At 38.8% G+C, this 16,091-nt stretch overlaps 1 pseudogene; it reads left to right on the forward strand.

Annotated features, from left to right (window-relative positions):
• The first annotated feature begins 13,222 nt into the window (after nucleotides 1-13,222).
• Nucleotides 13,223-14,098, forward strand: LOC126079942 (olfactory receptor 52D1-like; annotated as a pseudogene).
• The last annotated feature ends 1,993 nt before the right edge of the window (nucleotides 14,099-16,091 follow it).

The following is a 16,091-nucleotide window of genomic DNA, read 5'->3' on the forward strand; positions in this document are numbered from 1 at the left end:
GGGGGGCTAGGGATATCTTATCTCACCAGTGATTTTGATACCTGCAAAAGGAAAGCTTGAAGGGGTGATAAAAAGACCATCGATCTCACTATCATCCAGATATTTTGAACACTGAACAAATAACCTCAGTGCTTTGGACAGGTGATCCTGAAGGTCTAGACTACATGCTAGGGGAGTAGAAGCAGTTTTGCAAAACCTTCACTAGAGCCATTTTTGAAGGTAAATATCAGGAGAAAGATTGAGAATTTCTTACTTAGCTCTTGTGGAAATGAGAACCATGACTCTGAAAGCACTGGTTGTTTGTGTCTTCCATGATCTGTAGGTTGGGCTGCCTGAAGAGCCATCATTATCCTTTTCTTTTTTGTTTACCTCTAGATTCCAGCCCAATTTCATTGCATTTGGAAATGACCCTGCAGCCTTTGAGGTCCCAGAAGAGATTCTTTTTCTGTTGACCTGTAAGCATTAGTGCATAGTCCTATGAGATCTTTCCCTCTCAGAGGCACTGTCCCTGGTCCCAGGAAGGAGGTTATTTGTCCCTGTATCTTTGGAATTGGCTATCAAATAGGGTTTGGTAGCGGAGAGTTTAATTTTCTTGTATTCACTCACTCTTTTAGCAAAATAATCAAGTCAAAAAACAGATCAAAACACTGCCTGGTCCTGCGTCATCCCCACAATCATTGCTATGTTTGAGTCCATTGTTGCAGCCACTGTATCAATCCATCTTGTCGAGGGCCCTCCTCATTTTTGCTGACCCTCTACCTTACAAGCATGATGTCCTGCTCCAGTGGCTGGTCCCGTCTGATAACATGATCAAAGTATATGAGACAAAGTCTTACCGTCCTTGCTTCTAGGGAGCATTCTGCGTGTACTTCTTCCATGACCGATTTGTTCATTCTTTTGGCAGTCCACAGTATATTCAGTACTCTTCACCAACACCCTAAATCAAACGCATCAATTCTTCTTTGGTCTTCCTTATTCATTGCCCAGGTTTTACATGAATATGAGGCTATCATAAATATCATGGATTGGGTCAGGCATACCTTAGTCTTCAAAGTGATATCTTTGCTTTTCAACACTTACTTGTTAGGTGCCATAGAGTTGGCTCTGGTTCATAGCGACCATATGTACAACAGAAGTAAACCCTGACTGATCCTGTGCCATCCACATAATCATTATGCTTGATCCTATCCATCTTGTTGAGGGTCTTCCTCTTTTCACTGACCCTCTACCTTACCAAGCATGATGTTCTTCTCCAGGGACTGGTCCCTCCTGATAATCTGCCTAAAGTATATGAGGCAAAGTCTCTCCATACTTGCTTCTAAGGAGCATTCTGACTGTACTTCTTCCAAGACAGATTTTTTTGTCCTTGCAGTCTATGGCATCTTCCAAACCCTTCACCAACATCATAATTCAAATGCATTAGTTGTTCTTTGGACTTCATTCATTGCCCAGCTTTCACATGCATAGGAGGCAATTGAAAACACCCTGGCTTGGGTCAGGCACACTTAGTCTTCAAGGTGACACCTTTGCTTTTTAACACTTTAAGGAGTTCTTTTGCAGCAGATTTGCTCAATGAAATGAGTCTTTGGATTTCTTACTGCTGCTTCCATGGGCGTTAGTTGTGGATACAATAAAATGAAATCCTTGACAGCTTCAGTATTTCACTTGTTTATCATTATGCTGCTTTTTGGTCCAGTTGTGAGGATTTTTGTTTTCTTTATGTTAAGGTATAATCCATACTGAAGGCTGTGGTCTTTGATCTTTGTCAGTAAGTGTGTCAAGTCCTCTCCACTGTCAGCAAGCAAGGTTGTGTCATCTGCGTATCACAGGTTGTTAATAAGACTTCCACCATTCCTGGTGATACATTCTTCTAATATAGTCCAGCTTCTTAGTTTATTTGCTCAGGATTCAGATTGAATAGATATAGTAAAAGAATACAACCCTAATGCACACATTTCCTTATTAAAAGCCACACTGTATCTGCTTCTTCTGTCCTAATGACCCCCACCTCTTGGTCTATGTACAGGTTTCACATGAGCAGAATTAAGTGCTCTGGGATTCTCAGTTATCCAGAATTTGTTATGATCCTCACAGTGAAATGCCTTTTCATAGTCAATATATACATATATACAGGTATATATAATATATATATTATATATATATATACACATATATATGTGTGTGTGCGTGCATATATATAAATTATATATATATATATATAAATTATATATATATATATATATATATAAATTATATATATATATATATATATATATACACCAGAATATAATGGAAACCCTGGTGGTGTAGTGGTTAAGTGCTATGGCTGCTAACCAAGAGGCCGGCAGTTCAAATCCGCCAGGCGCTCCTTGGAAACTCTATGGGGGAGTTCTACTCTGTCCTATAGGTTTGCTGTAAGTCGGAATCGACTCGACAGGAGTGGGTTTGGTTTTTGTTTGGTTTAGTATATAGTACTATCTATTCTTCCAAGTAGTTATCAAATGACCATAGTCAAAACAAGACGGTGATATCCTAACTAGTTTTCAGATCTTCTTACAGTAAAAAACTGTCATGTGATTTTAAAAAATACTTTTGATAATTATTCTTTAATTGCTTAGAGAGTAGTAGGAATAACAAGGAGAATGCAATGTGTCTAAATTACATTGAATACAGTTCCTATGAGACAGAACAAGGACATGAGCTAGATGATCCTTAACTTTTTAAAATAATCTACCTTTAGTCAAATAAGGGATTGTGCTGTCCCTGGTTACTGAGTGAAAGGGGAAGAAATGGGGATGATAAATGATTTTGAACAGAGGCAATGGGGCAAAAACGGGATTTTGTGTTCCATTTTCAACCTGTAGAGGAATGAGCTATTAGGTTAAATGGAAGAGATACTACAGCTTTTCAGGACATATGACATATCTATCTTTCTCCTACTTTACATACCACTCAAACGCTTCCACATTCTCACAGGTACAAATGGTAAATCATCTCTAAATTATCTAGTTTCTTTTTCAGTAAATTAGGAAACAGAGTTAATGGACATCCAGACGACTAGAACATAGAAACCCTGGGAACCACCTTTCATAAGTTATTAATTATGTCAGGGCCAGAAATATAAGAAGGGACCAAGTTATTTGTAAAATCTTTGCAAGTCTAAATTATATTAGCCTATCTACTCTCTCCTTTGTTGATGAAAAAACTTAAAGGTAAAGAGATGGCATAAAAATAGAGAAATAAATTATTAAGACAATATTTAAAATTCATTCTATTCATTTTCTCCAAAATAAACACCCACCTCTGCCTCTTACCCACCCCAAATTCTTAAATCAGGCAAAATCTTCACAAGAAAGGAAAATTAATGACCAATATCTATTATGAACATCAACACAAAAGTCTTCAACAAAATGGTAGCAAACCAAACCCATAGCATATAAAAGGGATTGTACAGTATGACTAATTGAAATTTATCTCAGTAAGGGAAGATTGTTTTAACATAAAAAAATTAATGTAATACTATATATTAATAGGATAAAATACCAAAAAATACATGGCCATCTCAATAGAATCAGAAAAGCGTTTGCCGTAGAGCAATATTCTTTCATTATTAAAAACAAAATCAAAAACTCGACAAACTGGAATAGAAGGAACTTCCTTGATCTGACAAAGGGAATATATGAACAACCAAGAGCTATTATAATAAGACTCAGTGGTAAAATACAGAAAACTCCCTCTCTAAGAAGAAGAAGAAGACAAAGATGCTGTTTCCCAGCTATTCAAGATTGCACTGGTAGTTCTAGCCAGGGCAATAAGGCAAGAAAAAGAAATAAAAGGTATCTAGATTGGAAAGAAGAAATAAAACTGTATTATTCACAGATGAAAGACATAGAAAATATAGAACTATATAGAAAATACAAAATATTCCACATACACACACAGACACACAAAATCTACTAGACTGGCTGACTTCCAGAAAGATGGCAGCAGGAGCAGATCTAAAATTCTGACCATCTTCACAAGAACAATAACAAAAGTAACTGGAATCCTGTATTCAGCCCTTTAAGAAGTCTGAAATGATTGACAATGAACAGCAGCAAGAAACTTAAAATGGAATAAAAACAAGGACAAATCACATGGTAAGAAAAGCCAGTGGTGTCACTAGGATTGGTGTAACCCAGTGTGGTAACACGGTGTCAGCCCTCCTCACCCTGTGAGCAAACCTGGCCCCACCCTGTTCCCGGTGCAGAGCCACGTGCTGCTTCCCTAGGCTTGCTGTAGCTCCTCTCCTCTCCCATTGGCCAAGGCAGAGGCCCTCCTCTCCATCCAATGGTAGGCACCATGGCTCACACATCAGCACCCTGACTGGTAGCAGGGGAAGGTAGGAGGTGATGAGTAACACAAACCATAGTGAAGCTACTGCCTTGGTGGCCCCTCCCCCTGTAGCACTGGCCTACCCGCTGCCACCTCCATTGCAGACCCTGGGATCATTTTGGTGTCACCCCATCTGACAGTGTCAGGGAGTGTGGCCCACGTCCCCTGTAACCCACCCCTAGTGATGCCACTGGGAAAAGCAGATCTTCCACTGTCCCACCCTTTGCCCTCCTGGCACAACAGAGGGACCCCAGGTAGTTGCCCACCAACTGCCCCATACCACTAGAGGACATATGGATCTTGGCAGCACAGGAAAGGACCTCATAATCTCCAGCTGCGAAACCACAAGCACATCTCCTGGAGGCTGTTTTTGGGTGCCCCTACCCCTCTCAGTCCCAGTGTGGCAGAGGGAAGTCCAAGATCTACCCAGCAGTAGCCCAGGCGCTGCCCTACGCCACATGTCAGTGCATGGCCACTAACCTCTGGCTCTGAAACCACAACAGGCAGCTGGTCAAGAAACTCCCTGTCTCACCCCTCCCACTGTGACAGAAGGACACCCTGGAGCCGCCCAAAGCCACTGGCCAGTGCATGGAGCTCTGGCACACAGGAAATGGCCTCCTAATCACTGACTCTAAAAACAAAAGCTCAGATCTCCTGAGAAGACTCTTCAGGATAATCTTGCTTCTCCCCTACCCAATACAACGGAGGGATGCCTAAGAGCCACCTTGCAGCACTGGCTGGCAAGCTGAACTCTGCTGCACAGGGGATGACCCCTGAACTCTTGCTCCAATACTAAAAGCACAGTTTTCTGTGAAGGACTGCTCAGGGTGGCCTTGTCCCAGCACAACAAATGGACAGCCCCAGTGGTCTGGCAGTACCCCAACACCATCAACCAGAGCAAGGATCACTTACATACTGAGAAGGACTTCAAGGTTTCGGCTTCAAAATTAAAAGCACAGCTGTACTGGACAAACTTTCCGGAGTACCCCATCTCTTCCCCTCCCAATGGCACTCTCACAGAACAGGGGAGGGAACGGTAACCTAAAGATTAAAGGTAGCACCCTCTTGAGGGCAGACTGATAAAAGTGTGTTATCAAATCTGTTCAAACCCGCAAGACAAAACAAAAAAAAAACCCTGAAGTCTTGGTTTGACTTAAACTGGAGATACCTCAGGGAAGGAGAGGAAGTGACAATCAAAGGCAATCAAATTTTCGAAGGAATCTGTATGGTTAAAAGCACCATATAATTGGTGACATTAAGAAAGCAACACTTTACTGATGGGAAAATAGCATTGACTTAGGGTAGGGTTGTACAGTCGGTTATTGTAATTGCTGTCAATAAGTTGTACATCCGTAAAAAGTTGAATTTTCAAAAGTAGTGTGATAGATATACTTACAACAATGACAAAAAAAAAAAAAGAGTAGCTGCTGAGGCTCCTTGTGTCAACCAAAAACCTCATGGGATTTGGTTCCTTGGTTTGGAGATTTAGGGTCATGTTTTCATGGGATTTCCCAGTTAACTGGCCTAATAATCTATTCTACCTCCTGGTTTGTTTCATAGTGCCTGGGGTCTTGAATGCTTGCAAGAGGTCATCCAAGGCACAGCAATCTGTCTCTATGTGCCTGGAGCCACAAAGGAGGATATGGAATATGTGGCTAATTGCCTCCGTGAACAACTGCCTCCTTCACCATGAGACCAGAAGAACTGAATGGTGCCTGACTACCATTACTGAACTTTTTGATCAAAGATTCTATAGAAGAATCCTGATCAAAAGGGGGAAAATATAAAACAATTTTAGATTCTTGTGGACTTCAGACTTTCTGGAACCAAGGAGACTAGATAAACACCTGAAACTATTGCCCTTAGATAATCTTTAAACCTTAAATCAAAAATATCCCCTGAAGTCTTCTTAAAACCAAACAATAGTTTATCTTTACTGTAAAAAATGTTTGCTTTAAGCATTGCCCTCTTTCAAGATCTACCTATGTGGGATCAAACTGACAACAGCAACACAAAATATTAGATAGGAAACTTAGAGAGCAGTGACTTTGTGTTAATGGGAGAGGAAAAACCTAGAAAAGAAGGGTAAGGATGTTTGCACAATCCAAAGAGTATAATCAATGTCATGTAGAAATTGCTGAATTGGTATATGTTTTGCTGTGTATATTCTCAGCAATTATAAGAAAATAAACAAAATCGTGAAAGAAAGAAAGAAACCAACAGCTTGTGGTTGGTTGGGAAAAAAAAAAAACACAAGGCACAAAAATAAGCCAGAAATGATGACCCATTGATGTGAACAAGAAGGGAGACAACTTGTAACAGGAATCCTAGAATTGACAGACAATATAACTGAAATAATAATAAAAAAAAATGAATGAAAGGACTTAAAAACATATTTGAGCTGGCAGAAGAAAAGAAGAAAGAATCAGTGATTCAGAGGACAAGGATTAGGGAAGCAAAGAAGCAGTATGATAAAAGACTCAAAATGCTGAGCATAGACTAATGGAATTTTGAGATAACACAAAGGGAATGAGAGAGAGATTGTCAGAAAGGATGTCTGAAGAAATAATGACAAAAAGTAAATATAGAGCGGTCTGACATGGAATCCAGTTGTTATAAATCCAATTGCTTTAAAAGATATTATACGCTGTCAAACAACTCATTAAGGTAACAGTGGATGGATTAATCCTAAGTGAGTGAAGGTAACTTCTTCCATTATAACAAGAAGGAGGGGGGAATTAAGGAAATAGTGGTTGAAGATAGGGCCCACATGTGAATTTGGTGACAAGAGATTAAGATTATAACCTGTTGAACTTTTTTTTTTTTTTCTGTATTGTAGAAAACCACACCATATGATGAGAAGGAGGGATGAGATGGCATGTTTGAAAATGTGATAATTATTGGAAATGAGCAATGACTGCTAAAGGGGATGGAGTTAATTTCTGTAGTGATGAAAATTTCCTGAAATTAAATTTGGATGATGGTTGCGGTACTTTGTAGAAGGCATTAAATTGTTTTTCTTAAAAACAGATGAATTTTACAGTAAGTTATATCTCAATAAAGATTTTTAAAAGCTGTTTTAGAGGCTATGTTTGCTATCTTTACACCTGAATCTAGCACAGAGCAGATACTCAGCAAATATTTATTGAATGAGCAAATGAAACCATATGCCTGTAGCTGACATCCTTTTGCCTCAACTGTATTTCACTCATCTGTCTCTGTCCCTGAATCTATGGCCCAACTTTTTATTGTTTACTGACATTTACTATTTGTTTCAGATTGAATTAATTTAGGTTAATGAAAGGAATAAATTGTTTTCTGTTTTTTTCAGTCTGCTTCATGACCGGCCTTGTTAAACCACAATCAAACCCAAACCCGTTGCTGTCAAGTCCATTCTGACTCATACTGACCCTGTAGGACAGAGTAGAACTGTCCCATAGAGCTTCCAAGGACCACCAGGTGGCTTTGAACTTTTGGTTAGCAGCTGTAGCACTTAACCGTTATGCCGCCAGAGCCTTGTTAAGTGGCTAACAAATTCAATTATATCAAAGCGCTGAAGAATAGCTACATCTGCAGCTATAAACCTGAGGAAATGTACAGGCCAGTTATTAACTCTGAAATTATGAAGATTATCAATCATTACCAAGTATGCAAAACATTCTCCCTTCTGCCAATGATTCCGCAGGGACCTGTTCGTGTCAGATGTTTATCCCTTGAGATTATCATGTTGACGCTCATATGTAAAACAGCACATATTTGGGTTGCCTCTTGGCTCTCAATCAATTTCTTCTATGAGCTAATTACGGTTGTTATGACAGTAGTGAGGGATGGAGAGAAAAAGACTAGCCTGAGTGATCCAAGTAAAACTTAGAAAACATGAGACAAATTGTCTTCTCTACACACCACCTTCTTATTTTCCAAATTACCTGGATTAAATGAAGGAGATAAAAACTTTTGAGGAGAGGGAATAAAAATTCCGCAGTCTTCATGGTTGGAATGGTGAAAAAACTAGATTTTAGGAGACAAAATTGTTTTGTAAGGATATCATAGAAGTGAGGGTTATCTCTTTTTGTGACCATGTTTCATATTGTATTAATTTATTGAAGAAACATAAAAACATGGATACCTCATGACTTCCAGACTCAATACAGGTTAGTATTCTTGAGAGGATGATATCACAGAGATTCTATCATGTGTGTTGGTTCAAAAACAATATTTGGGAAATAAGTATATATGTACATCTTTGAATTCTGTTCTTGCAATGCTCTGCATTGCATTTATGTGTCAACATATATTTATTGAGCACCTAATTTGTGGCATCCATGGGTTTAGACACTGAGTTATAAAAATCTCTTGGATTATGTGATTACTTCTGTAATTGCGGGAACCCTTGTTTAATCATAGAACTTCATACTTTGAATCCCAATCACACTAGATTTTCATTCATTATGTCATGATTGTGCTTCCTGATGAAACTTAATTTACGTTATTTTCCTTTGGTGGTAGTGTTGTTAGTTGCTGTTAAGCCGATTCCACTTACGTGTGCAGAGTAGAACTGCTCCATAGGGTTTTCAAGGCTGTGAATTTTCAGAAGCAGATAGCCAGGCCTGTCTTCCAAAGTACCTCTGGGTGGGTTTGTACTGTCAAATTTTTGGCTATGAGTTGGAATGTTCCTTGGGATTTTCAAGGTTGTGACCTTTTCGAAGCAGATCACCAGGCCTGGTGATCACCAGGGAAGCACGGTGTCCTTGTGTGGGTTGGATCCACCAACCTTTTGGCTAGTAGCCTAGCATTTAACTGTGCCACCCAGAGACTCCATTGTATGTTTATTTAATGGCATATATTCTTTGCATACCAGTAAAAGTGCCCTTTACTGAGGGAAGCTTACCCTGACTCATTAAACATAACTTGGTCTCCTACTATCATTTCTGTAGAACCCACTCCCCCACTGCAGGGTAATTTTTTGCCTTATAAATTACTCTTTTAAAGTCTGTTTTATAAGTAAAACCCTGGGAAACACCATATCTGCATTTTTCAAGGTTTTTTCTCTGAAACCCAATGTCTAATAAATGTTATAGCCTAGAAAATATTTTCTCAGTTAATGATGTTTGTAGAACATAGTATGTTGATATGATTCTGGCTCACACATGTAAGGATAACTCTGTATAAGTTCTTATAAGCACACATTATTGATAAGGATATGTTTGACATATGGAAAGCAGATTCTCTTCGAGAACCATTGGTAGCACTACCCAATGCCACTGCCTTGATGGAAGATGTTTGAAAACAGATGGTTTTTCTATAACCTAAGAATTTGTAGTGACTTAACTAAGGCCTGGTAATCTGCTTCTGAAAGGTCACAGCCTTGAAAACCCTATGATGCAGTTCTACTCTGCACACATGGGGTTCCCATGAGTCTGGATCAATTCCATGGCAACTAACAACAACAACAAAAAGTCTTTTCTTTTTTAAGCCTTCCCCTCCCTTCCTCTGCATTCATCCACTTTTTCCCAGGGCATCTCTGCCACGGAGGCTCAGCTCTCCATTGAACTGTGGGATAAGTATAAAGAAATCTCCATTTGTAACTGACATTACAGCCATTGCTAGTCAATTTTACAAGTCCAGTACATGAGCTGCTCGGCAAGTGTTAATGTGGGTTTCTGGATGCACCAATGAAGGAGAACTGTAAGGGTCTATCTCCACAGTGAAATGATCTCAATCTGCAATTTTGAGGATGGAAATGTAGTGAGTGGGGTTAAGTTTAAGGAATGTATTATCCTTAACATTATGTATCTGTTGGTTTAAAGGACAGGTGTTGATGTTGTTATCTTTTCCAGTCCAGGTAATTCCAACTCATGGCAACCTCATGTGTTACAGAGTAGAACTGCTCCATAGGGTTTTCTTGGCTATAATCTTTATGGAAGCACATTACCAGGCTTTTTCTTTGACAGTGTTGCTGGTGGATTCGAACCTCAACTCTTTATTACCAGCAGAGCACAAACCATTTGCACCACTCAGGGACCTAAAAGAAACATAGTATGTACCTATTTAAAGGTACATGATAGAAAGAAAAAAAGAATAGGAAAAAAAAGGGACTTCATAAATTATCTTTCAGATTAGTCACATATGCCGAGTGGTAATGAGAACTGGGAGGTATAGAAAACAATCCCATTTCACAAACCACTCCAAGGACCTCAACATCATCCATATGCAAAGCCTTTCCAATATATATCACTCTCTTACTGCTTGCAAACAGATAAAATATTAGTTGTTCAAATTTCATATGTGACTTCTAAGGCTTGCTTGCCTAGATTTTTTTTAAATTAATTAACTTTTTTATTGTGCATTAAGTGAAAGTTTACGAATCAAGTCAATCTCTCATACAAAAATTTATATATAACTTGCTAAACCTAAAAAACCTAGTGCCGTTGAGTCAATTCCGACTCATAGCGACCCTACAGGACAGAGTAGGACTGCCCCATTGAGTTTCCAAGGAGCACCTGGCAGATTCGAACTGCGGACCCTTTGGTTAGCAGCCGTAGCACTTAACCACTATACCATGCAAAGTAGTGTCTGGTTATCACTAATGTGAAAACAACTCATTAAAAGAATTTCAAACCTTTGGGATGTACTTCTTTGCTTTGTGGAGTGATTTTCTGTATAACTAATCTTGGAGAACCTGAAGAACATATTCTCTTTAAGCTTCAGTTTATCAGAAGTCATAAAACCATGGTGTCAGTATTTACTACGCAGGTATCATATTCAACATTCAATCAGGTACATGTGATATACCTTACTATATACTTCTAATTGCTCTCCCCCTAAGGAGATAGCACACTCCTTCCCTCCACTCTCTCTTTTTCTGTCGATTTGGCTGGTTTCTGATCCCCTCTGCCCTCTTATCTCCCCTCCAGACAGGAGATGACAACATAGTCTCAAGTGCCTACTTGATCCAAGCAGACCATTCTTCACCAGTATCATTTTCTATCCATTGTCCAGTCCAATCCCTGTTTGAAGACTTGGCCTTGGGAATGGTTCCTATCTTGGGCTAACAGAAGGCCTGGGGATCATGACCACCAGGGTCCTTCTAGTCTCAGCCAGACCATTAAGTCTGGCCTTTTTATGAGAATTTGGGGTCTGCAGCCCACTGCTCTTTTGATTCCTCAAGGGGTTCTCTGTTGTGTTCCCTGTCAGGGCAGTCATCGGTTGTAGCTAGGCACCATCTAGTTCTTCTGGTCTCAGGCTGATGTAGTCTCTGATTTATGTGGCCCTTTGTCTACTCGGCTCATAATTACCTTGTGTCCTTGGTGTTCTTCATTCTCCTTTGGTCTAGGTGGGTTCAGACCAACTGATGCATCCTAGATGGTCACTTGCTAGCGTTTATTGCTTGCCTAGATTTTATCTTTCTTCCTTTTAAGTTAAGAAACAGAAAACATTATTTCTAAGTCATTTAGAATGTAGACTATGCAATCTTCTACCTAAAGTCTGGGTCTTTTCTAAACCTCTGTGGATGACTCACAAGGATTCTGCTCGATAAATTCCGGTAATGAAAAATTCACTCAAATACTGAAACATTGACTAAGAGTTCAAAGGAGAGGTACTCCAAAAGCCTTGTTCCATGCAAAGTAGTGTCTGGTTATCACTGATGTGAAAGAAACTCATTAAAAGAATTTCAAACCTTTGGGATGCACTTCTTTGCTTTGTGGAGTGATTTTCTGCATCACTAATCTTGGAGAACCTGAAGGACGTATTCTCTTTAAGCTTCAGTTTATCAGAAGTCATACAACCATGGTGTCAGTATTTACTATGCAGGTATCACATTCAACATCCAATCAGGTACTTGTGATAAAACGGAGATTATGTTAGCTATACAACTAACATTTGGGAGAAGGAAAAAGGAAAAAAAAATACTATGCAATAAATGACAGTATGGAGGACTTACAATGTGATGTACATGAAAAATATGGAAAACTGTGAGAGTATTGTCTATAACAAATTTCACAACCTTATAATTGATGCAAAACTAGGTGTTTGTCAGAAAATTCAGATAGAAGAAAATGAATCAGGGAAGTATGTGAAATCCTCCAGAAAATTGTGGATGTAATGGGCATTTCTGTAAATTGGGCAGAGGAAAAAGTGAAGACACAAAGAAACTGATAATTTGAAAAATTGACCTCATCTTTTACCATTCTCTTGCATAATAATTTCCAGAAACACGCACTTTCTGGTCTGTTGGTTACTAGTTGATAGAAATTTTTCTTGCTTTTTTTTTTCATTTCTAGGAACTATATCCCAGACTTTTAATATTTTAAGTCCCATTATTAAAGTATCAGTTTAAATGTGACATTCTTATCACCCAATCTGATGTGTACAACTCCAATCATGATTAATCATATTATGATGTTCTATTTTTTTTTCTTGTTGAGGGCAAACTCCATGGGAAGACTATCTAATCTGTTCATTTATTTATTACCAGTACTTAAACTATTGTTACATAGTAACTGCTCAATAAATATTTGTTGAATAAGTACAAATGTGACTACTGAAAAGATCCTTTTATTGGCAATGAATGAGCAAGGTGACTGATATGGTCCCTATGATAATATGTAAGATACACACATGATCGTTTTGTACTTCTGAACACAGTAATTCGATATGCTACTGGTTTTAATAACTAGATTTCAGTGAATTTAAACATCCATACTATGCTTTTTTTTTTTTTTAGTAACAGAACATTAAGAGTCCTCATGAACAAAATCTCTGTTTTTCAGAACCCAAATGCAACCATCTTGGCATACTAACTACCTTTGGAAGTACAGATAGAAAACAAAGGGGGAAAAAAACCTTAATGCTACCTCTGAACTCTTCTCTTCCCTCTCGTGTGACTTTTTTGGTGTTGGGAATCCCAGAACTAGAGCGCCCCCATGTCTGGATTGGAATTCCCTTCTGCTCCATGTATGTGGTGGCTGTGATGGGGAATGTGACCATCTTGGCTGTGGTGAAGGCAGAGCAAAACCTCCACTAGCCGATGTCTCTCTGTGCATGCTGTCCGTCACTGACCTGGTCCTCTCCACATCTACACTGCCCCACATGCTCTCTTTTCTGGCTCAGAGCCCATGACATCACCTTTGATGCTTGCCTGGACCAAATGTTCTTCATCCACAGCTTTACTGCCATGGAATCGGGCTTCTTCCTGACCATGGCAATTGGCTGTTATGTGGCCATCTGTGACCCGCTGCATCATGCCACCATTCTCACTCATACTCACATTGCTAAAATGGGAGCTGCTGTGGTCCTCTGGAGGGTGGCCTTCTTTTTTCCACACCTCATCCTGCTCAGGCAGTTGACCTATTGTAGGACGAAAATCATTGCCCATGCTTACTGTGAGTTCATGGTTGTGGTGAAGCTGGCATGTGTGGACACGGGAGCTACCAAGTGTTACAGCCTCAGTGTGGCCTCTATCATTGGTTCCTGTGATGGCTTTTTCATTGCTGTCTCTTATGTTCTAATCCTCCGTGCAGTCTTTCATCTCCCATCCTGGGAAGCCAGCTTTAAAGCCCTGGGCACATGTGGCTCTCATGTCTGTGTCATTCTTGTTTTCTACTCCACAGCTGTTTTTACCTTCCTCACCCACCGCTTTGGCCACAATGTGGCTCCCCAAATCCATATCTTCATTGCCAATATGTACCTTTTGGTACCCCCTTTTCTAAATCCTATTGTTTAAAATTTGAGATCATATACTTAGTTCTTTAAGGGTAAATGTCGCCTGATCATGGTGAAATTGTTTGCTCCGGTGATATCAGAAGAGCTGGTAACCTAGGAAGGGAAGAATGCAAATAACTGGTCATTTACTCATAATCTACATTAATATTTCTCCCACTGAAATCAGATATTTTGTAAGATTTTAATGGGTGTAGCATGACCCCACATAATAGAAATTCCAAAATTCTAATGAAACTAGCAGGGGTAGCACTTTTTGTGTATCATCTCTATAAACAATTTTACCATAATCAGACAACCTTTACACTTAGGTTTAGGGAACTTACTACTTGCTGAATAGAAAAGGGATTCCCTTCTACCCCTTGTAGTTAGTGATCTACTGTAGTGTAACTTGGGTGTAGAAGTATATTTTCACCTAAAAAATCATCTGAAAAGGGAACAAACCCATGAGAATCTCTAAAATTTTTCCCATGTGGTATCAGCAACTTAAAAATTAATAATTATTGTCAATATGCTACAGAAGAGCAACACAACATGATTAATGGTTAAGTGTTCAGCTGATAACCAAAACGTCAGCTGTTCAAACCCACCAGCCATTCTGTGAGAGAAAAGACATGGCGATCTGCTCCCATAAAGATTACAGCTTTGGATACACTATAAGGCAGTTCTCCTCTGTCCTATAGGGTTACTACGAGTTGGAATCGACTCTATGGCACAACAACAACGATGTCCTCTGAAGACATCAAATAAATACATGCTGCATTCACAAGACCTGACATACAGGATGAGTGTCAAACAGAATATGGAAAACTTCAACACTGTGATAATAAAAACCATAATTTCTTAAATACTGTATTGTCCATAAAACGTTTTTTCTCCACAAAGAACTTGGTACTTGCTATTATCCTTCTCCCTGAACTAGCATAATCCCTCTTTAAACCACCATTACAAATTTAACTTTATATTGGAGGCTACATACTTGGAAGATTGATTCAAATATACTGGTCTTCAGTTTTTAAATGCCCTTGTTAAAGGTAGAAACCTATCATTACAAATAATTCAATTTAAATTATTTGTTAATTATGGTATTTGTAATATTGAGAATGAAATCGTTATAAAGAAGATATATATTTTCACTGGAAAATACAAAACTGAAAGCTATCTCCTTCAAAATTATAACTCCTTCTATCTTTAACTTGCACAAAATTACTCAGGAGGAACTTGATACATACGTGTTGAATTTCACTGAAGTTGTCTTTATTTGTGAAGCAATATTTTTGTTTTATGCCCTTTCACTATTTGCCCTCTGTCCATTCTAGGAGTTTCCCAAAGCTACATGTTAGGACTTCTTCTGTCCACTCCTGTTCGTTAAAAAAAAAAAAAAAAAACTGTCCATTCCTGTTCATTAGACTCTATTTATCTCCCAAAAGTACTACCTCTACAATATTTTCGAGTTTCTCATGTGTTTCTTCTCCTTTTCTTACATTACTTCCTAGCTGACAACACACTATTGCCCCTGATTACAGATTCCACTGCAGTTTTCAAAGCATGAGCTTTTTAACTACAACACCCAGTGAATGCTCTACATTGAGATGATAGAAATTTCTAAAAATGGAAGAAAAAAAAAAAAGATTGTGTCAGGCTCACAAAAGCTCCAGATGGTGAAACAAGGCTTTATGAATCACCTTTTCTGCTTCTTCTCTTTCCTTTCTTATTTATACCTTGCATACTTTTTCCTATCCATTAACTCACACCTTCATGCCTACAATAGACCTCTTCAAATCTTCCTGTCTTTGCTTAGGATGCCCTTCTCTGTCCTATTCTATTCTCTGTCTTAATTAATAACTTATTATTTAAGATACAGTTTATATTTAACCTCCCTTGCTGTCTCCAAAATATTTGATTATTTCCATGACTCTTACTAACAAAGCACTCTCCCTAACTCTATTGCAAAAAGAAATATCATGTAATCTTGTAGTTAACTCTTAGCAGTTGTA

This window comes from Elephas maximus, chromosome 7 (genome assembly GCF_024166365.1).
Source record: "Elephas maximus indicus isolate mEleMax1 chromosome 7, mEleMax1 primary haplotype, whole genome shotgun sequence".
In the NCBI taxonomy this organism is placed as follows: Eukaryota; Metazoa; Chordata; class Mammalia; order Proboscidea; family Elephantidae; genus Elephas; species Elephas maximus.